The following is a 23,546-nucleotide window of genomic DNA, read 5'->3' as shown; positions in this document are numbered from 1 at the left end:
ATCTTATTCTTCTTTTCTCTTTCAGCTCTGTATGGGCATTCTTGTAATTGTACATATCTTTTAATATATAAGAGACTCTTTGAGGTGGGGGTCATTTTATTCTTGACACCTCTAAGATTATTCTTGTTCTTTTCTCTATTCGGCCAAGAGTGTTGACATGGTATCAGAGCAGGTTGCTCTCCAATCTATTTTCTCGCTCTCTTGAACCTTACTAGAAGCAGTAAACCTGTCATATTAGGTCTGTCTTGATCAACCCTTTTCTGTTCTTTCTTCTTTGCGCAACCAGCAGGAGAGATTTCTTTAGATCTCTCTTGGGAGACATTGGTTTGAGGCCAAATTTCAGATCTGGTGTCGCCTAGACCTGATCTATTCTCCCTATAAACAGCATCTGATTTGGTGAAGTTTTCGAAGGAGTTTTGATTTTCTTGAGGCGGCAACATTGTACAGTTTCCTTTTTTGAACTGCAATAGCTTTGGACTTCAGATCTGGTGTCGCCTAGACCTGATCTATTCCACCTATAAACAACATCTGTTTTGGTGAAGTTTTCGAAGGAATTCTGATCTTCTTGGGGCGGCAGCACTTACATTTTCCATTTTTGGACTGCAACCTTTTTTGGACTTCAGGCCTTCAACATTAGCCTGCGATTTAAGTTTTTCTCTCCATATCGAAGGGTTCTCTCAAGCTCTCCTTAACCCTACACTTAGTTTCTGGTTTGGAGTTTTTAAGGACTGCCTTAACTAGTATAAGATACCTTTTTATTCGTGAAGAAGACGTCTGATGTGTTGGTAAATCACATATTTCTTTCAATCAGCTGACTCGATCAACCTATAACCCTAGATCTGGTGTTGTCCTAGGGTTTTTTTGCCTCCCATTTACTTGATTCAAACTTCAGATTCATATTTGAAAGGCCTTTGACTCGACAGTCTTAAAAACTTGCCTTTTTTGGACTGTTATCTTCTTCATTGCTGAATTTGGTAGTCTTTGATATCCTTGTGTCTAGCCTTTGATAGTGGCGATTCTTTTGTTAAAGGTGATTCTCTAGCATCTACAATTGAGCAAAACATTCGACAACTAGTAACATCTGTTATTCCTTCTGCTCTTTCTGCTATTGTGCTTCTCCTTCTCATATTAGGATCATTAACTCTGGAGCTACCAACCACATGACAGGAGCCTACCCTAACCAACCAAGTAACCTTATTAAAACCCATCACAAACATATTGTTACTGCCAATGGTGAAAAGTTAAACATCTATCTCTTAAGCTTTCACCGATTGCATCTTTCCCTCTTACCAAGACCCTTCTTGTTCCTAATCTCACTACAAACTTGATTTCTGTTGGCCAATTAATTGATGAAGGTAACATTCTCATTTTCTCTCAAGATGGATGTTTGATTCAGGACCGGAACACTGGAAAGGTGAAAGTGAAGGGGTGCAGGTTGGGCTGTCTGTTTGCATTGGAGTTCGAGAAGCCTCAAACAGCATCATCATCAGTTTATTTCGGTTCCTCCACTTCTATTTCCTTTCTGAATCATAGAAATAGTGTTTGGGACTTATGGCATAAACGTTTGGGTCATTTACATTCTAAAAAATTAAAATTTTTGTTTGATTCTAGCCTTATTAAGAATAAAGTTCCTTCCTTGCACACCTTTGATACATCTTGTGTTTCTTGTTGCTTAAGTAAGAGTCGTACCTTACCTTTTCCTCACACATCCGAGCATGCTACCTCTCCCTTCGAGCTTATACATAGTGATGTCTGGATTGCTTCTGTCTCTTCTCGGGTTGGATACAAATATTTTGTGTTGTTCATTGATGATTGTACCAGGTACACATGGATATACTTTCTTCACCACAAGTCTGAGGTGTTTCCAACATTTAAGTTGTTTCATGCTATGTTGCGGGTTGGGTTTCAATCACAAGTGTGAATTCTCTGTTCAGATTTAGGAGGAGAATACACTGATAGAGATTTTTTATCCTATTTGAAGGATCTTAGAATACAAGTGCAATGAAGTTGTCTAGATACTCCTCAGCAAAATGGTGTGGCCGAGCGCAAGAATGGACATATCCTTAGTGTTGTGAGGACATTATTGCAGGAGTCCCATATCCACCTATCTTTTGAGTAGAGGCAGCCAGTACAACTATGTTTTTGATCAACTATATTCCTTCCTCAGTTCTTGGTAATATGTCTCCCTTTCAGAAGTTATTTGGTTGTTCTCCAGATTTATCTATGCTTCATGTCTTTGGATGTGTGTGCTTTGTTCATCTTCCCTCTCGTGAACGTTCTAAATTGTCTGCACAGTCTGTCATGTGTGCCTTTGTGGGTTACAGTCCTGACCACAAAGGATTTCTTTGTTATGATCCCTCTATTCGTCGCATTCGTATATCACGTAATGTTTTTTCCTTCAACACATTTCATTTTTTGCTGGAATTGCTAGACTGTCTGCACCGTTTGCTTCTGTTTTGCCAAACTTTGATTCACAGGATGCTCCACCTCCTTCTGCTGAGAAGGACTTTCTCGTCTTCTCTCGCAAGCGGTTACGTGCTCTAGCCCCTGTGCCTGCAACTCTCTTTCCTCCTGGTTCAGATCATCATCCTACCATTGCTCCTATAAGTGATACCTCTACTTTAGACACTCTTCATATTTATGTTCCTCTTCGTCGTTCTACCCGTATATTTAGACCTCCTGACCACTATGGTATTCCTTCAAACCATAGCTCTTTGTTTACTGTCCTATCCTCCACAGATGTTCCTCGCTCCTACCAAGAAGCTAATAGTAGCCCTCATTGGAAGGAAGCCATGGATGCAGAGATTCATGCTTTACATGAGAGTGACACTTGGGATCTTGTGCCCACTCCTCCAAATGCATCCATTGTTGGGAGTCGTTGGGTTTACAACATTAAGTTGAAGTCTGATGGATCTCTTGATCAATACAAGGCACATTTAGTTGCCCAAGGATACAGTCAGGAGTATGGTATTGACTATGAAGAAACCTTTGCTCCTGTTGCAAAGATCACCATAGTCCGTGTTCTTTTAGTAGTGTCTGCTACTCAGTCCTGGACCATATGCCAACTTGATGTGAAGAATGCCTTTCTTCATGGTCAGTTGAAGGAGACGGTCTACATGAAGCCTCCTCTTGGATACTGCAGTGATCCTTTTTTAGTATGTCGCGTCAAAAAATCTCTATATGGTATAAAACAAGCTCCCCGGGCATGGTTTGAACGCTTTCGCAATGTTGTTGTTGCTGCTGGATATAGCCAGAGTTCTTCTTATCACTCTTTATTTGTTAGGCGACGACCTCAGGGTATTACCATTCTCCTACTATATGTTGATGACATGTTGTTGACTGGGAATGATGCTGAAGGCATTCGTGAATTGAAACTATTACTTCATAATTCCTTTCACATGAAGGACTTGGGGCCTCTCACATATTTCCTGGGACTGAAATTACATCGCAATGATCTAGGGTATTTTGTTTGTCAGCAGAAGTATGTCTCTGACCTTGTTAAACTTGGTGGTCTTAATGATGAAAAGCATGTTGATACACCTATGGAGCTAAATCTTAAGCTATCTAAATCTGAAGGTCCACTTCCTGATGCTGCCTTATATCGTTAGCTTGTGGGGTCCCTCATTTATCTCACTATGACTCGACCTAATATTTCTCATGCTGTCCAGGTTGTTGGTCGATTTGTTTCTGCTCCTCGTCAACCTCATATGATTGTTGTTCATCGCACCATTCGATATGTTAGAAGCACAACTTCCCAGGGACTGTTCTCCTCCTCCTCTCCTATTCAGTTGAGAGCATATGCTGATGCGGATTGGGCTGGTTGTCCAGACACTCGTAGGTCCACTTTTGGGTGGTGTGTTTTTATGGGTGATTCATTCATCTCTTAGAAGTGTAAGAAACAACAACAAACAGTCTCCAAGTCTTCCATTGAAGTAGAGTATAGGGCCATGTCTTTGTTTTGCAGTGAGATTGTTTGGTTACAGTCTCTCTTTATGGATCTTGGCATTCAGGTTCCTACTCCTATTCCTCTCTATGCAGACAATATGAGTGCTATCAAGATTGCATCTAACCTCGTCTTCCATGAGAGGACCAAGCACATTGAGGTGGACTGCCACTTTATCCGAGATCTCTTCACTACTGGGTCTATATCACTTCCTCATGTAGCCTCGGATATGCAGATTGCTGATATCTTCACCAAAGTTATGACTAGAGTTCAACATCTCTTTCTTATAGACAAACTGATGCTTATGTCGAGGCATCAGTTTGAGGGGGGTGGGGAGACTCTATAACTTGATGTACCTTATTAGTATAGTCCCTATTGTATATTACTTTTACATCTTATTCTTCTTTTCTCTTTCAGCCCTATATGGGCATTCTTGTAATTGTACATATCTTTTAATATATAAGAGACTCTTTGAGGTGGGGGTCATTTTATTCTTGACACCTCTAAGATTATTCGTGTTCTTTTCTCTATTCGGCCAAGAGTGTTGGCATTAATAAGTAATTGTGGCAGGAATTTGCAGGTAAGCTTGGCAAAAAGCAAATTAAAGTTGGTAGCTATAAACCCAAAGGAGGTTTAATTGGAACACTCATGTCCCGTCTAAAGTATCATTCTTCCTTTGGGGTGGTGCTTGACAGAATCCTCAGAGTCGACTATTTGATATCTAAAGGGCATGAAAGCTGGATAATCTGTTCTGCCTATGCCAATCAGAAGCTGAATCAGTCCTCCACCTATTGTTGCATTGGAAGGTATCCTATGAAATCTTGTGCTATTTCGTAGGGCTCTTCAGAAGATTATGGGTGGTTCCCCATGATATTCCCATGTTATCATCTACCTGGCCACTGAAAGGGCCAAAGGGTATTGTAGAAGAGACACAATCTTGTAGAATATATTACCTTTTGCATTGTGCTGTATATATGGAGGGAGAGGAACAGCCGGATATTTTAATTTAAAAGCACTCTTGAGGAAGCTTTATTGAGAGAATTGAGAAAACCATGATTCAGTGGGGCTTTATATTGAAGGAAATCCATAGATATTCTTTTGGTCACTTAAGTGATGATTGGGAGGATTTTCTGTTCAATGAGGGTTTCAATTGTAGTTTATATGGGAGGACATGTTAGGCTTATCTACCTGGTGTCGGTGTAATCTGCAATTGTAGTTTGTAGTCTTTATTTTCAATCTGAAGAATAAAAAAATCATTTGTTATTTATTATTTGTCCAAATTGCTTGGGTTATGCCCTTAATCTGATCTTTTTGGAATATGGATCCTTCATGATTCATTGAAGTTGCTTGATTAGAACATTTATGTTATCTGACTCCATAACCTGCATACTTGAATATTTGCACACAGGTCACTTCATGTTGTGCACAAACAGTGCTAATCATACTCTTTTGGGTGGGATCAGAGATATACCACTATTTCTTTTAGTTTTACACGTACATTGGCAAAAGCATTTTTGTCCTTTAACATGATGTTGGTTTGTTAATGACATTTGCATAGACACATGTAACAGCAATTGTGTGAAAATACCTCTAATTCAACTTCAGAGTTTTTGGATTAGCATTTCTCAACTTATAATTATCAGCATACAGTTGAAAAGTTAAACGAAAGTCGGATGACCACTGATTTCTAGTATTGTTTGCATTCTCTTTATAGTTTATAATTATCAGCATACAGGGATCCTTCAACAGCACTAGGTTTGTAGTCTCGTTTACATTGCCAAGATTTCCGGACATGTACACACTGACGATAGCCAGTCCAATTTACCAAGAGCGTTATGCTCTCTCTCTCTCTCTCCTGGAAAAATATTGACGTGCTAATCAACTAGTATACTGGAGAGTCTAGGAAGATCAAATGAACTGATGCTGCTAATCTTCTCTGAAAGGGTAAGGGCACTAGGGCAGGATATAGAAGCACTGCTACTTAGAAGAGATTCATAGGTTGTATTGCTTATGGTGATCAGTCATGTAATTCGGTTAGCTTTGAATGGAATTATAGAACCAACCAAAATTTACCTTTTTTTCTGTGTAATAGGTTACATGACTTTGACTTTGTATTCCCGACCCTCACCGACTCTCACCGGTACTTAATAAACATCGCATCAACGTTTATCCTCGAAAAACAGAAACCCCATCCATCTATAAGAAATGTAAGGCTATGTTTGGTTTGAAGGAAAAGTTAGGGAAAGGAAGGGAATCCCTACCTTTCCTTTCAAACCAAACATAACCTAATTAAATCGTGGAAGAAGTTTCATAAATGCTACACAGCTAATTTTTTTAATCCTTATACGGCTACTTACAACTAGTATCGATATGCGAGCACCAGTTCTACACACCTTGTAGCCATGACCAATTGCCAGATTCTCAAGTGAGATTTACCATGAATCAATTTGGAAATTAGAGTCAACCACGCCAACAATATTGTCTGATGTTATGAACTTGACCAATAAGTCAAAACTCTTAAAATTGTTAGAACTCGTTAAGCCTAGCCCTTCAATATTTAGGACTGTGACATGTCACCATGCTTCAGCAGCCAATGTTCTCCATGGTTTCATTCTGGGCAATTTTCACTCTAGTGGCAGGTAGTCCTCTTCACTATATCTCACACTCTGATGATAGCACATTCTCTTTAGCGATCTTCACTCTGCTCCTTTTTCGTAGGGAACTCAGATTTGCTCCCCACAGAGCACTCCCTGCGTCAACCCCACAACACATTGTGGCCAAGCATTGAAAACATCTCTCAATGAATGACAGCACATACAAGTAGGGGAGATGTTACCGATTTTCAACTGTAATGTGCTACGGGATTAGTGTGGGGAGCAGATCCAGATCTTCTATCAGGTAGCCCTCTCCTTAATTTGAACCCAATACATGGTGGTGGTAAGCCGGGATATCATTTGTTGGAGAACATCAAGTCTAAGCCCTGTTAAAATTTATACAGGCTAATACACCGTATGCAGGAGGAATGACCATACTTTGGCGGCGTTCTCCCATACGGCCATACCCAGATCCAGTTGTAGAATGGTGTCAAAGTGGAGTCCAGATCTCCTCACAGTCCATTTTACACAACTTTCTGTACATCCAAACATACTACGGCACATGTGCGAACAATTTAACAGATGTTTCAAAATGTTGGTTTCATTTATTTAATTATTTTAGAAATTGAGTCATAAAAAAGAAGTTTTGACCATCTAGCCCAGCCGTGAGAAACAAAATTTGTGAAGGATAACACTAATAGGGGTCATCTTCTTTATGTTTTCACCAACAAACCCTTTATCCTCACCAGTACCGCCCTTTTTGTTTCCTACCGGACAGGTGACATAGAAATTATTTCCAATGAGACATATCGTGATTTTAGTTTTGAATTCAACCACTCCATGTAATCTACTAAAACATAAAATCGGTCCCTTTTAAAAGATTTATTAAGTTGGTGTTCTTTGTTCTGTTAGATTACTACAACCGTTGCTTCTCCCACTATTCTTCATTGGGAACTTTTGACTCTTTTGATTTCCCAAAACCACCGTTCTATTCACCATTACGGTTTTCTGCTGTTAATTTCCACAACCCACAACACATGGTTGGTGAATTGGAGTATCCTCAAATCCTCATTCTATTTTGTTTCTCAGAACCATCATCCCACCATCATAAACTTTTCAATATTTCCAAACAAACAAAAAAAAAAAAGAACCATCTTAATTTACATTTTTAAAATAAAAAAGAAAAGATAATAACTTTGTAAAAAGAACAAATAATTCAATATCGATCTCACTATCAAACCAAAATGCTTGTATAGAAACAATTTGATACTCCCAAGTTCCTTTCCATTGTGCCAAATTGTACACCTACAAGTCTAATCTAATTATTATTTAGGGTAAATTACAAAATGCCCCCCTTGTACTATGGGGTCTGTGATAATGACCCTCCCTGTACTATGACCGTGAGACAAAGACCCCCTTCCATTAGCATTCTGTTCAAAATCCACCATTACAATTTTATTTAATTCCAATACTACCCTTATAATAACATTTCAGACACTTTTAACCCTCTTTTGAGTTATATGTTTTCTCACCATTTTGCAATCAATTCGTGACCAAGCTCCTAGTTTCAGTCACAAGCTCCTACTTCGGTGAGTGATTAATATTAGAAGTGGTTGTTGTGACTAGGTTGGCGTTCGGCGCGAGGAGGTGAGGAGTTCGACGAGTTCTGAAGAAAGGATAGTAAAATTGGATCTTGGGATTAGAAGATTGAAAGGTAAATTATCCGAGAACTTGGCTGGTTTGGATCAGCTGCAATCTCTGAATCTTTCTAACAATTTGCTCAGAGGTACTCTTCCACCCAAACTGTTCCATTTGTGGAGTTTACGGGAGCTGGACTTAAGTTATAATGACTTGTATGGCTTGATGCCGGTTGATATTGATCTACCCTCCCTCAACGTTCTCGACCTGTGTGGGAATTTCATTGAAGGGTGACATTACTGCCACTCAAATTCAATCCATTGATCTCTCCATGAACTATTTCAATGGAAGTATCCCACAGGTTTCGGTAATTGTGCTTCTTTGCAGAATCTCAGTCTCAGCTCGAATTATCTTTCTGGGAGTTTGCCCAATGATTTATTTTCACTGCAAAAGTTGAGCCGGTTGTACCTTCAGGAAAGCATACTCTCTGGGTCGCTCAGTGATGGAATTGGTAAGCTTTCAAACATGGTTGAGTTCGATATCTCCGTGAATAAGATTTCTCCAAGGTTTACGGACAATAAACCTACACTTGACTAGAGACGACGAAAAAATAAGATTTCTCCCTGCGACAGCGAAAAGAGGCCTTCTCCGGCAACGACAAAAATATATCTTCTCTGGCAACGACGATTTTCTTCTCTGGTGACGGCGATAAGATCTTTTTTGGCAATGATGACAATTGCTTTCCTCTACATTCGGTGAAGCATTGGTGCGATCTCCGACAAAGGACACTGGGATGGATTACACAAAGGGTTTCGGTTGGGTTTCAGGAAGTGTTTAGTTTTAGGCAGAGTTTTACACGAGGTTTTTTTTTTTTTCCAGTGGGTGTCTATTTTAGACATTTTGAAAATGTGAATTCGAGTTATGGAGGGTATTTTCATAAAAAGGCATTTTCTGTTAGTGGAGTTAATGGGGAAGGGGTTCTTTGTCTCACGGTCATAATACAGGGGGTCTTTGTTGCAAAACAAAGTACAGGGGGGGTCTTTGTCACAGACCCCATAGTACAAGGGGGGTCTTTGTAATTTACTCTATTATTTATGAGTTTTGTTTCTATCTCCGAAAAGAAAGCAATGAATGACAGATGAGAGACCAATTGAGAAAAATAAAATGAAGTCTTCAACCAAATGGAGTTGGACCAAGCCTGAAGAAGGAGGGGTTGGGAGGTGGTGAGACAGTGTAGCAACTGTTGGGCAGAGGATAAACTATTACTCCTATGGCACCATTACCCGACGGAGGAGAGGTAATAACTACCAAAACTGGTGGTATAGGCGGAGTAGATGGTGGTACCAGTGGATAGACCTGTTCATGGGCCGGGTCGGGCCGAGCTTTGACTCTTTATTAACAGAAAAATGTTAGGCCCGAGACCGAGCCCGGCCCTGATAAAAAGCCTGAAGCCCGAGCTCGAGCCCGAAGTGGAATTATTGGCTGTTTTTAGTTGGCCAAAACAAGGGAGAGATTGAAGAGGATGCACCCATAGAATCATAGTATGATGGGCAAAATGGAGGGGTTAACTGGAGTTTTATAAGATAGGTGAAGACCACATAGATTAACGGGAAAATTCTATTGTAAGGACAACTATTGTAAGGCCAACATTATCCAGAAAATGAGTGTGGCAGAAATATATATGCTAAGATGGATGAGTGGAATTATATAAAACAGAGTGGTGAAACAAGATTCATGTAGCCAACCTCATATAGTTGGGACTTGAGATAAGGTTTGGATTGGATGACGACTAGGAGGGGGTGCTCATTATAAGGTGCAAGATGAAGCTGCTCCACATGGATCAGCTAGCCATTAACCATGGATGGAAACTCTGTCCCTGTGAAAACACAAAACACAAAAGTGCACACTCCCTACGCAGGCATTATCCTGTTCAGGTTCGAAGGGACTTTCTCAGCCGACCCTGCCCATATACTGGCCAAAGAAAGCCAGGACTGAAGCAGACACAGGCACCCCTGGTGCATTTCTTATGTCAATTGGAGAACCCAACAGATAAAAGTAGATAATACACACTGCTTTATTAACAGAGATCTCCAGAACGGGCATAACAAGAAGACCTGTCTTAAATTATTTGGCATAGTATAGCTATTTACTCACCTAAACTCCAACATGAAGACCACAAATCACTATTTCTGGAAACCAGCCATCCGCCAGGGCTCCAAGAAGCTGTAATGAAATTTTTGCAAGAACCCCTGTGATAATAATAAGGTAGTTAAATTCTAACTGAGTCAATATACAGAAGATATCCCTATAATACGGTAGTTAAATTGTGACTGGTGAGGATAAAACCAAAAAAAACCCTGGAGCATACCAGATTTCACCTCATGTTACAACATCCAAAATGCCCTACCACTCGAGCATAAATTCAAATAAGCATCAGATGAAACAACGTTCTGAGATTATATCAGGGCTACCAGAAGTAGTCAGGGGAGAGAAAGGGATTAAATAGTTTATCATCATCATCATCTAAGCCTTATGCGGCATATATGGTGTCAGCTACATGAAACCTGTTTCACCATTTTGTTCTATTTAGTGCCATCCATTGTTAAATTATGAGTGCATTTCTTACTAGCACTGCAAAATAAGCATTAGGTTTATCAAACAATTGCATAAAAAGATGTTTTGTGCATTATCGTAACAGAAGCCTAAACAAACTATTGAATATCAAACAATTGCACATCTATTTTCATGAACCTTAGCAGTATGTCTTATACAAACTACTAACTTGCCATTTTCATTTTTATGATGTTCATTTCAAGCAGTTTGGCCCCTCCATCAGTGTTGTAAGAACTTCAAATATCCCTGCTAATTGAGTTCGAGTTAAAGAATGGAAAAGATGTAAAAATAATTATTTTTTATGGTTTATCCATATGTTGTAAAAGATAAATACTCTTAGGAGAGGCAGCAAAACAGAAATGGAAATAAAAGTGTTTGGTGTTACAAAACAAGATTCTCAATAATACTTGCCTTCATCTTTCCAATGATCCTGTGACATAGCTTGCAGGCAAATAGATTTCTCCACCAACTTCACCATGTTGCTCCCCACTGACAGTTTTCTTAGCTGCTAAAAATGCCGCACTCATTGCATCCATTCCATGCTGCATACCTTCTTCAGCATTTCCATGCCAATGCTCCTGAGCATACTTTCTGACATCCTCACTAATCTTCATAGAACAGAACTTGGGCCCGCACATGGAACAAAAGTGTGCCACTTTGGCACCATCTGATGGCAGGGTCTCATCATGGAAGTTCATGGCAGTCATGGGATCCAGAGATAAAGCAAACTGATCCATCCATCTAAACTCAAATCTTGCCTTGCTTAATGCATCATCCAGGCTTGAGCATGTGGATGACCTTTAGCTAAATCAGCAGCATGAGCAGCTATCTTATATGAAATAACCCCAGCTTTGACATCATCCCGATTTGGCAATCCAAGGTGTTCCTTTGGTGTTACAGAACAGAGGAGTGCAGTCCCAAGGGCCCCAATATTAGCAGCGCCAACTGCTGATGTAATGTGATCATTACCCCGGTGCAATATCAGTTGTTAATGGGCCTAGTGTGTAAAACGGTGCTTCATTGCACCACTCCAATTGCTTTTCCATGTTTTCAGGAATTTTGTGCATTGAAATATGCCCAGGTCCTTCATTCATAACCTAAGAGAGCCAAACAGCATTAAAAATAGATGTCAAAAATTGATTTCAATTTTAAAAATACTTCAGAAGGAAACCATTTTATTGTAGAAATAGCAAAGATTTATATAACTGACAACCACATTAAATTTTGTCATGATTTTCAACCTAAATAGTAAAGAATGCAAAAGGTTTTGGTCACTGCTGCTACTGTGCAAATACTCAACCCACCAGAGAGAGCTGATAGGACTGCCTTTTGGTGTTTATTTTGTTTCTTTCCTATTATTTACAGATATAATTTGCCAATTTCTTGAAGTCTAGAAATCCCTAGATCTGATCTCAGTCCAATTTAGGCCAACAGTGGAGACAACTCATGTAAAGAATTTCCAGAAAATAGAAACTGAAAATTCATCTATGGTCTAGATCAAAAACTTAAAATGATTTTAGCAGACATAGATATCAGAAAATTTCTGAAAAAAAAAATATTCACACAACTCCATAAAACAATGATATGGACAAGGATAACCAGTAACTGAAATGTGTAATAGATTTCCCCCTTTTAAGTACCAATAAACATGTGTTCAGTATATAGATCTCAAAATCCAGACAGAAAAAAAGCATATGAATAGTAAGCTTAACTAGGAACCTTGAATGCCACAAAAGGCTTCTAACAAGTGTGATTCTCCATCAGATAGTCTACCTTAGCCAAGAGGAACAACTATATCCTGTATACCTAAGGAAGAATAACCAATGTCCATAATGCCATTACCTGAACATCCTTTTCCCAAGCCCTGCGTGTCAGTTCCCCTTGGGTCAAAAGTTCTGCAAATTGAGCAGTGTCATTGGCATCATAAATTGACCCAGGCCTCAGCCCATCACCAATGGATAGAGCCACATCATACTGATTGCAGATGTCAAGGATGTCATCCCAGTGCTTATAAGCAAAATTCTCTTTGTGATAAGCCAAGCACCACTTTGCATGGATTGATCCTCCACGGGAAACAATTCCTGTCATACGCTTTGCAGTTAATGGGATGTAACGAAGAAGAACCCCAGCATGGATGGTGAAGTAGTCCACACCCTGCTCGGCTTGTTCTATGAGGGTGTCTCTGAAGATTTCCCAGCTAAGATTCTCTGCAATTCCATTGACCTTTTCAAGTGCTTGATATATGGGTACAGTCCCTACTGGTACAGAAGAGTTGCGTAAGATCCATTCACGAGTCTCATGGATGTGGGACCAGTAGAGAGATCCATGACAGTGTCAGCACCCCACATTGTTGCCCACTGAAGCTTGTGTACCTCCTCTTCAATGGAACTAACTATAGCCGAGTTTCCAATATTTGCATTAACCTTGACCAAAAAATTTCTTCCAACTATCATTGGCTCCAATTCCAAATGCTTCTTGTTGGAAGGGATGATTGCCCATCCTCGTGCAACCTCTGACCTAACAAATTCTGGGTCAAGCTTTTCACGAGCAGCACAAAACAACATCTCTTCAGTAATGATTCCCTGTTTAGCATAGAACATCTGAGTGTATCTAGGTCCACCTAACATTTCACGCCTCTCAACCCAATCTTTGCGTATTTTTGGAAGAGCTGTTTAATGATTTCAGAGCTTGAATAACAAGCAAAACAGAAGCAGAAAGAGTTGGAGTTTTAAATGTCTCCAGGAACAAAATTAATGGCTAACTTTATCTTTTTATGTGATAGGATCAATCTCAATTTATAAAAAACAATTACATTAGACATAATATCTGACAAGACATACATATAAGGAAGAAACTATATTTGTGTAAAAGGAAAATAAGGAAGAAAAAGGCATTCCTTAAAACTTTTAGTCAATGAAAATGTTGCCTGGGTAACTTCTTTGCCTTGCAGGAAAGCTTAGAAACATTATTAGGTTCTATGGATACTTCCTAAAATTTTTAATTGGCAATCATTACTTCTCTACATCTCTGGAAACAAAATTCTTGTCCTACAGGTTAAGACTTCAACTTTGTTGTCAATTTCAGTCATCTTGTCAATGGAAATATACAACTATGGAAGCATTTGGAAGATAACTAGAATACTGTAAAATTATAGAAATGTAGAACCATTACAATAGAGTGGGCACACCCCTAACTAAAGTTAAAAGCAGTACTTATTCTAAAAAAACAAAAGAACTCTTGCAATATAATCTTTTGTCTTTTCACTAAGGATTTGTCCAGTTCTTCAGGAATGGGATGTACCCCATCAGTAACCTATTTATAATAAGGAATAAAAGAATGCCTTTATCTTAGTTTGGTGGTTTCCTTAGGTTTTACAGATAGCTCTGCCTTAATCCTTTTATATTTTAATAGAAAGATCCTAACATTCGTATCTTTTTTAATTATTCTAGACCTTCATCAAAATGTTTCCCATATTTCAACTAAATTTTTTGCATTTTATTACGTTGAATTGAATCAATTCCCTGGAGCTGTTTGAATTGAAACTTATCAAAATATGGCAAAGAACCCATGCACATTATAGTGGAACTAATCTGCTTCTAATGAAAGTTTAAAACCTTAAAACCCAGTTGCCTAGAGCTGCTTGGAACTTTAACTACAGTGTAAATATTATTTTTTAAGTATTAGAAATCCCATTTGAGGGAAAATCTACTCCAAGATAAGATAGGAAAATGGAAAAATAAATAAAACTAATTCAAAGATTGAAAAAGAAATTTTCTGCTTAGTAGCACTGAGTATGTTGTAGTTGTAAAATATCAAAGAGAAATTAATAGTAAAACCATTACTTGTAAACCTTCATGGTGAACATAATACAAGATCAAAGAGTACAAAAGGAAAACAAAAGATGAAAATAAAATCATATCTATGTAAGATAACTAATGGTCATTTGGAACAATAACTAGCTAAAATAGAAGACTGGCCGATGAAAATAGCAATAAGTGAGTTTCATACCAATACGTGGGCTAATATTTTGAGAGCCACTAGTGTCATAGGTATCAAAATATTTTTCATCACCAGCAAGGTGAACCCGTCGAAATGGAACCTTAAGCAAGTGACCAGATTCCTCATGAACCACCTCCCTGAACAGCAGATAGAGAACATGAAAACCATTTCATAGATCTGTGTCCTTTGCATAAGTGTATAATTTCCAAACAGAAAGGAGGATTTATTTCAGGAAAAAAAAAAACAAAAACAGAAAAGAAATAAAAGAAAAGAAGTGAAGTCCATCACATGCCTGTATTCCTTTGTACTTCTTGCAAAGCACTGTTCAAAGGATGGAAGAGGAAGAAAATCAGGGGCAGAAGGATCAACAGTGTGCTTCCTCTGTTTGGTCGTTTCTGGATCAGAGGTTGAGGGGTCAAAGGTTAATGTCGCTCTAGGGCTGTACTTCATGGAAGAAAAGGATACTTCACTCCCCCGCACATTTGAAACACAACCAACAACATCAAATCCAGGAAGGAAGGCAGAATTCAGAAGCTTTGATGAAGGAGAAGTATTGGTTTTCTTGTACACAACAGATGCAAAGGCAGTGATTATGGATGCCATCCCTGGAATATGAAACCACATAAATAAGAATAAAGAATCACAAGTGCAAGGATTTATTGCTGACAAATGGCAAATATATTAAACTCACCCTGGATGGAATAAGATTTGGCATATCAATGACAATATAAAACATTACATAACCAGAAACATCTCCCAAGAAGGTAATTGGATTAAATTCCCCAAAACACATGGATACATTCATACATTTATTCGTATAGGTCCCCGCTAGTTCAGAAAAGTACAATTTTACAATATGGTTCAATGTTGGACTACTGAAAACAATTTCCAAGCTATCTTAGCGTTTTTATAAATCCTGAAAGGAAGATATTCTAAGAAAACTATGAGTCTCATGTGTTTCATTCTGGTTTTCCCCTACAAAATGAAGTCAAATAAATAACCACTTAATGAAACCTAAACTACAGAAAATTCGATTTAAGGCCAAGAGATAGTGATTTATCTCTGGTCCGTCCCGTTGCACATGCAAGAGGCATATGCATCAAATACTACTAACTAAAGCCAATAACAACAATAATAGGACAGCCAGACCAAAATAGGTTATGTCATAATACTCATAACAAGGTCCTCTTTATACATGCCAAATACCTGCACATCAACCAAACTTCAAAAGGATTTTTTTTAATCTGAAACCAGACGAATCAGATGGTCTAATCCATTCAATCAATTGGGGGATGAATAAGAGAAACAATTTTCTACATTTTGGATGGTCAAAATCATAAAAACTGTACTAATCCGTTGTCTAAGAGCTCCAACGTAGAAAATGAGTGGACAGCAATGACTTTTAAGGATAATAGCTTTTGTGCTGAAATTTAACACAATGTAGAAAAAACGCAGTGAAATCAAAAGTTATTTCTTCACATGAAAAACTAATCCAAGTACAATTTGAAAAGCCTAGTAGGACATCAGCAGTATCAAACAGATCAGGCCCCTTCAACTTCACTAAGAAAACATTTGCCATTACAGAGCAAACAAAAGCTTGATTTCCCGACCCCTTTCCTTAACTCAGTATGTAAAACATATTCCTAAGATAGTAGAAACATAGCATTCAAGATTCAAGAAAGATAATGACAAATACTGCAGAGAAGCAAGACCTTGAAATTTTCAGATCAAGCACCTCGGATCGATTCGAACACGGTTCCAGGAAACGAGAAGCTCAATTGCATCGAGTAACTCGGTCAGGAAAAATGGAAAATGGAAAACGAAGAACTTTGAAAACTGATCTAATTCTTAAAGCAATTAGTTTTGGGAACCCACTTCAATTGAAAATGCATGAAAGCTTAAGTTGAAGACGCGATTTCAAAGAGAAAAAAACAAAGATTGCAGACGATGAATGTCGATAAAAATAAAGAAAAGAAAAAGGCAAAGAGAGAGAATGAGAACCCGAGTAGAGAGCTTCCCGCTTATCTTCTTTCTAGGTTGATCTCTCTCGCCCAATCGGTCTCTGGCTGTAGAATTGCGGTGTTAGCAGAAGAGTATCGAAGATTACGTGAACATTTATATGAGTCATCTCAATCATCATGAAGTAACGGAAAGCAAACTAATGTCCACGTGGCAAGGATAGATTGTTAGAAAATGACAAAAAGTGTACATTTATTTGTGCAGATATCGAATTTAGTGAGACCGAATCAGCCACCCACCAAGACACGACAATCGTACATCAGTAGCATCTCCCGTAAAGAAAACATCAAGTACGAAAGATATTCTCGATGTGCGGCAGAAATGTCTGTGGGTTGTGGGTAATAGATCCGAGTGCACGAACCAAACACAGAAATGAATCTTTTTTTAATAGGTAAATCCCTTAAACTATCCCTAGTTTTGCGAAATTGACTAATTGTATTCTTACTTTTTGATTATTGTCTAACGCTATTCTACTTGATTATTGTCCAGATCTACCCGCATCCGTTAATGCCCTTTCACGATCTGTGCACATGTGACCCCATGCTATAAAATGTTTTCAAAACCCAATATTAGAGTGCTCACGGTTCAGTTATTAGAATCGTGAGGTTTTTTTTAACCAAACCGACTTAATCAGTTTTATAAAAATATAAACTAAAACCAAACCAGTAATGGTTCGGTTCTTCGGCTATTTTTTCACTCTAACCTGAGAGGTGGCGGAACCGCGGAAATGAGAGATGAGAGAGACAGCGACAAAGCCTGGGAGGCGGCTGTCCTGGCAGAATTGAGGCGGCGACCGGTGCTTTGGTTGGTTGTTATAGGGGTGAGCAAAAAAACGGAATTGAGGCGGAGACCGGCGTCTTGATGGTTGGCGCGATGGAGACGGAGATGACATGCGACAGAGAGAGAAAGAGGCACAGGGAAGCATCAAAGCAACACAAAAACTGGCCACTAGGTGAAACTTGAGACATCGGTCGGAGGATGCACCAAGGAAAAACTGGGAAGATGAAGAGAGTCAAGAGACAAGAATTACAAGAGAGACTGAGAGAGTGAGAAAGCCTACTGCCTATTATATTTTGGTTTTAGGTTTCCAAGAAGGAAAATCTTGGAAAGAGGAAAAACTGAAAAAGGCGCCAGGTGGAGACGGACACACGCGTGTTTGATTGTTTATTATTCGATTTAAAAAAATAACAAATAAGGTATTAAGGTTTTACTTTTTCTTATGGGACTTGTATGAAAATTGAAAAGGCGCCAGGCAATAGGCTAACCTGGCACGCACAGGGCGCCAGACGAACAGAGTGACAGACGCGGACCAGTAAGTAGGGGTGTCCACGGTTCGATTAATCGAACCATCGCCCTTTTTTTATAAATCGAACCGATAGTACCGGTTTTTTCATTTTACCAAACCGAAATCAAACTAGTACTACCGGTTAACCGGTCTGCCGGTTCGGTTCTTCAATTTTTCGGTTTTTTATATTTATAATATATAATATAAATATAAGTATAATATTATATTATAAATAATAAATGATATATAATATATTATAAATATTTTAAAAATCTATAATATATTTGTAAATAGATCATTATAAATATAATATAAGTATATATTTATATAAAATACATAGAAAATATGTGACATATTAAAAATATTTATAAAATATACATATAAATATATATACCGATCGGTTCGGTTAATCGTTGATTTTTTTATAGGTTAAACAAAAATCGAACTGGTTCTTTGGTTTTTCAAAAATTTCGAACTAAAACCAAACCAATCGGTTCGATTAACCACATTTTGTGGTTCAGTTTTCTCAATTTAGTTCGGTTTTTCGGTTTTTCATGAACACCCCTACTAATAAGGTTATTCGATTTTAAAATAAAAATAAATATATATATATATAATATACATTATACGATATATTATTGTATATATACACTGGTCGGTTCGGTTAACTGTTGGTTTTTGTACAAAATTAACCGAAACCGAACCGATCGATTCAATTAACCGATTTTCGATTTAGTTTCGATCGGTTCGATTTTCTGGTTTTTTTTCTCACCCCTATTTCCCGTGTCCCCTTCATTTTCTCTCTCCCCTTCTTTTTCATGTTGGGTTCAGGCGACATGAGAATTAGCTCATGCTGAAAGGAGGGTTTCACCGTGCTCTTCGTTTTGCTTAAGAGAATCAACAGGAAAAGTTGCTAAAGAGAATCAGCAAGAAGAGATTTCTTACGAAAATCAAGAAAATAGACGAAGAAGAGAAAGATCTAGGTGTCGCCAATTTGGGTTTGACCTACAAACACATGTCGTCATTTCTTGGCAAAAAGTCCTCCAAACCCGTCGGTCTTCTTGGGTGGAACTGCGACAGATCCCCTCCACCCCGAGCTCGTGGTGTCGTTGTTCTTTTCCTCCCCCTCTATCGGGTAAAGGCTCCAAGAAAACATGGGTTTACGTGGTTGTTGGAGTTGCAACCAGCTTATTTGTGCTTATTGCTGTCTTGGCCGTTGTTTATTATGTTGTCTTACGAAGAAGAAGTCAAAGGCGCCCAATTGATTCTGTTACTGTCATCGATTCATTTGAGAAACCCCTCAAAAGTAAGTCGAAGGAAGAATATGAGGAGTTTCTTAAGAGTATATCTGAGATTGCTCAATCCCTTGAAGTTTATAAATATGGAGAACTACGATCTGCAATGGAAAACTCACCCGGTTGAAAATGGATTGACTCCAGTGAAATTGATGCAGACACCGGCAACACCCTTGCAACCAATGGAGTTGATGAATTGGGTTGTTGTATATAACTTATCCGAAAAGAAATGCTGAAAATGGATGGACTCCAGTGAAATAGATGATGGCTCACGTTCCATACTTCATATGATGCAGTCCATTCACAAGGTACCCTGTTGCATTATATTATATGCATTAGAAAGATGGGAATAAAAAGGAACAAGAGGGCTCTCAACGTTGGTCACTTGCAATAAGGCAAGGAGCCTGGAGGGAATACAAAATGTAAAATGTGGTTATAAGTTGTAACTCTGAAATAGAGCAGACATTTGAATATCAGTAAAATTGAGAAGAGCTAACCCTAGAAATTAAAGCTAAGACCCCATTTCCTACATAAACTAATTAATCTAACATTTATGTATGGTTCTTGCTGAAATTCTACCGAGATAGGATGTTTCTTAGTTCCCAATTCAGTGAGGTAGCTAAGATTTTCCTTAGGGACTGCTCAATCTCATCCATCCTAGGCTGACTGGCTGGATTCTTCCTTACGCAGTTCTGAGTCAATCTGGCCATGAGCAGAGCAAGATCAAATGGACAGTTGGCTTGCTGAGATGGATCTACGAACCCTTTTAACTTTTCCTCATCGAGCATGGCTAATAAAGCATCTGATTTGGCTTTTCAGATTACCCATCTGGTTCTGAGTCAATCTGGCCATGAGCAGAGCAAGATCAAATGGATAGTTGGCTTGCTGAGATGGATCTACGAACCCTTTTAACTTTTCCTCATCGAGCATGGCTAATAAAGCATCTGATTTGGCTTTTCAGATTACCCATCTGGTTGACTGGTTCTGAAACCAGTCGATGAGGACACGGAATGGTAGAGTTTTTAGTTTTTGGGTTTGCATTTCAGTCAGTGACCAATTCGATCCATCTCTGAAACATCATTTCGTTTCTTTCAGTTGGTTTTATTTTAAAATTTGAGGAATAGTGGAAAGTAAATTTGACATTTCATTTCTTTCTGTTAGCATTTAACGGCGATGTCAATTTTTAAAAACAGTAAGGGTACAGTTAGTCAATTTCACAAAGAGTAGGAGTAGTTTAAGAGATTTACCCTTTTTAATAATCTAGGATCAAAAATATTCATTTGAATTCGATGTAGGATATTTAGTACATGGGACCTACATTGAAACTAACTTTCCTATAAAAAATTTGCACTCTTTAACACAAGTTTACAATCTAGACCTTTCAACTCACGCTTGTGAGGAGAAAGCCCAAGGCCACTTTCATCTCAAAATAGCCCTTTGTCAAAGAGACCTACTTTGGCCTTATTTATTTATTATTGGCATGGAGGTTCTCGCCCAGTTGCACAAAGCAGCCAGTTTAGGCCACATATAGAAAGTATCAAATTATGTCTTAAATGGCATATCTATCACACATCTCTTTTTTGCTGATGATTGTATATTTTTTTTGTAAGGCTGATCCACTTCAAGTCAAGTCAAGAACTCAAGGCCCTCATACAAATACTTCACAACTTTGAGAGGATATCGAGTCAAAGAATCAATTATGAGAAATCTAGCTTGATGTTTAGCAGAAATTTGCCCTGTCAACATAAAAAGTTCTCCAAACTCCTTAAGGTGAGCAAATCCATGTGGGGCACTAAATACTTAAGTTCTAAAGTAGAAATAAATGTCAGAAACAAGCTTTCTAACAAAGAATTGTTGGATCGCATACGCTCTAAAATCAATTCATGGAGCTCAAAGTAACTCTCTCAAGCAGTAAAAAACACATTAGTAAAGTCACTCATATAGTCCATTCCAAATTACTCAATGGCATCTATGGTTCTTCCTAATATGTTTCATACCCATTATGACAAGCTCACAAGGGACTTTTGGTGGCAAGCTGAATCTCATAGTGTTAAACACACTTTCTCATGGAAAAAAATTCTCTCTCTAAAGCAGTTGGGGGATTAGGATTTAGGAGGAAGAGTTTACTAATGAATAAAGCCATGTTCAACAAACAGATATGGAGGTTGTTTAGTCAATAGAACAGTATGTGGTGCCAACTAATTACGGAGAAATATTTTCCTAAATGTAATCCTTTCTCAGCAAAGAAAGGGTGGCAAAGCTCTAAATGGTGGAAATAAGCCCATAGTTTATTGGCTGATTTAAAGCAAAATTTGTTATGGATTGTCAAGGATGGCTCATTTATATCAGCTTTTGATGACTCTTGGGTACTGATGGGGGCAGATTTGGCCCTTCAGTGAAATTGCGACATGTGGCACCTTGTGACAATTAGGCAAACACCCAGGCAACAACTTACCAAGTTGGTATCCCACCCGGGCACCGGTCTGGCCGGCCTGGCGCGACCTGCACGCGGGCTACAGGCAGCCTGCGCGCAACCTGGCGCGGCCTGCGCGACCTGGCCGACCTGGATCGGCCTAGCACATGATCTGACCTGGCCGACCTAGCCGCCCATAAGACACCCACCGATGAACAATAGCGGCGTACCCCGCGAGCTTGGTAGCTCACCAAAGAGCTCGCCAAGGAGCTAGGCTGCTCTCCAAGGAGCTCGCCACCAAGGAGCTAGGCAGCTCGGCAGAGCTCGCCACAAGCAGCTCAGCATAGCTCCCCCGGGCAGCTCGCCCCTTGTAGGGTAGCTCGGTACAGGAGTAGTTTGGCGTATCGCAGGAAGATCTCTTGCCTGACAACCTGGCCTAAACACCGACCCACCGACTGACAAAGGCGCCAACCTGACAAACTGGCCCAGGCGCCGACCTGACAAACTGGCCCAGGCGCCGACCTGGCCGCCTGACACAAGCGCCAGCCTGACGACCTTGAGGAGTTCACCACCGTACCCCGGTTCTGACAGGATGTGACGAGTCTTACCGTTTGGAGGCTTTTCACCCACCTAACCCGCGAGGACTCCGGTATATAAAGACCTCACCCCCCAAAGGGGGGGAGGAGGGGAAGAGGGACGGTAACCCCTGCCCTCTAGCTCTCTCATTTCTCTCCAAGCTCTCTGTAATCAGAATGCTAACTTAGGCATCGGAGAGTCCCCGCCGGGAAAATACCCCCGGGTCCTCTGATTCAGTTCTCGCAGGTCCCTCAGCTCCCACCGCCTACAAAGGAGAGGAAATCACCTCATGCAGAGGGTAGTCGGGTTGCGCTGAACCAGGGAGCTCCACCATCCTCTGAGTTGCAGGCCGCCTAGGAGCAGGTCAAATGATGAGTCCACCAGGGAGCTCGCCACCAGGCAGTTCGTCACCAGGCAGCTCGCCACCAGGCAGTTCGCCACCAGGGAGCTCTCCACCAGGCAGTTCACCACTAGGTAGCTCACCACCAGGGAGCTCGCCACCAGGCAGCTCGCCACCAGGTAGCTCACCACCAAGCAGTTCGCCACCAAGTAGCTCATCACCAAGGCACGTCACCACCGAGTCAAATAACGAGGTACTTAGCCAAAAAAAATTATACATCACAAAAAATGGTACAAGACCAGAAACAGTTACATCAATTGGCGCCGTCTGTGGGAACACGCTACAAAAAGCTAAGTTCTCATCCTACAAAAGCTAAGTTCTCATCTTACCAAAGCTAAGTCCTCACTTTTTAGAAATTGAAGCTATCACTTTATAGTTTACATTTTTTATGAACTCAAAGACTATGCAGGGAGCTAACAGACTAAGTAGCTCTACCAACCTTACTTTCAATTCAGATAATGCCTCATCAGTCCTCTCCGCAAGGTCCCCCCTACAAAGATGAGCTCTTCGTGGCTTCCGCGGGAGTTGACGGCCAACAGACTACATAGGCGCCCTTACCGGTCGAGCCTTCCAAGGCTCCCATGTGAGCTGGCGACCTAAAGTTAGTAGTGCTACCCCCGAAGGTCGAGCTCCTAGTAGCTTCTTGTAGGTGTGGGTGACCGGCATTACGAAGCTGATGCAGCACAATCATAGCTCGACACCTCACAGGCAAAGCCTACGGGCCACATTTCTGCTTAAGACCTGGTCGCCTCTCCGGCACGGGCAAAGTCA

At 39.8% G+C, this 23,546-nt stretch overlaps 1 pseudogene across 1 annotated transcript; it reads right to left on the bottom strand.

Annotated features, from left to right (window-relative positions):
* Nucleotides 1–7,732: 7,732 nt before the first annotated feature.
* Nucleotides 7,733–17,933, bottom strand: LOC148801962 (phosphomethylpyrimidine synthase, chloroplastic-like; annotated as a pseudogene). Its single transcript, XR_016082243.1, has 6 exons — nt 17,510–17,933; nt 15,076–15,392; nt 14,797–14,920; nt 12,631–13,456; nt 11,200–11,885; nt 7,733–10,424 (listed from the first exon to the last, which is right to left on the bottom strand). The product of XR_016082243.1 is annotated as a phosphomethylpyrimidine synthase, chloroplastic-like (transcript).
* Between the last annotated feature and the right edge of the window lie 5,613 nt (nt 17,934–23,546).

Source organism: Nelumbo nucifera, chromosome 2, assembly GCF_055504915.1.
Source record: "Nelumbo nucifera cultivar China Antique chromosome 2, China Antique-T2T, whole genome shotgun sequence".
Classification (NCBI taxonomy): domain Eukaryota; kingdom Viridiplantae; phylum Streptophyta; class Magnoliopsida; order Proteales; family Nelumbonaceae; genus Nelumbo; species Nelumbo nucifera.
The sequence above is the reverse complement of the archived record's forward strand: the minus strand, read 5'-3'. Positions and strand labels throughout refer to the sequence as shown.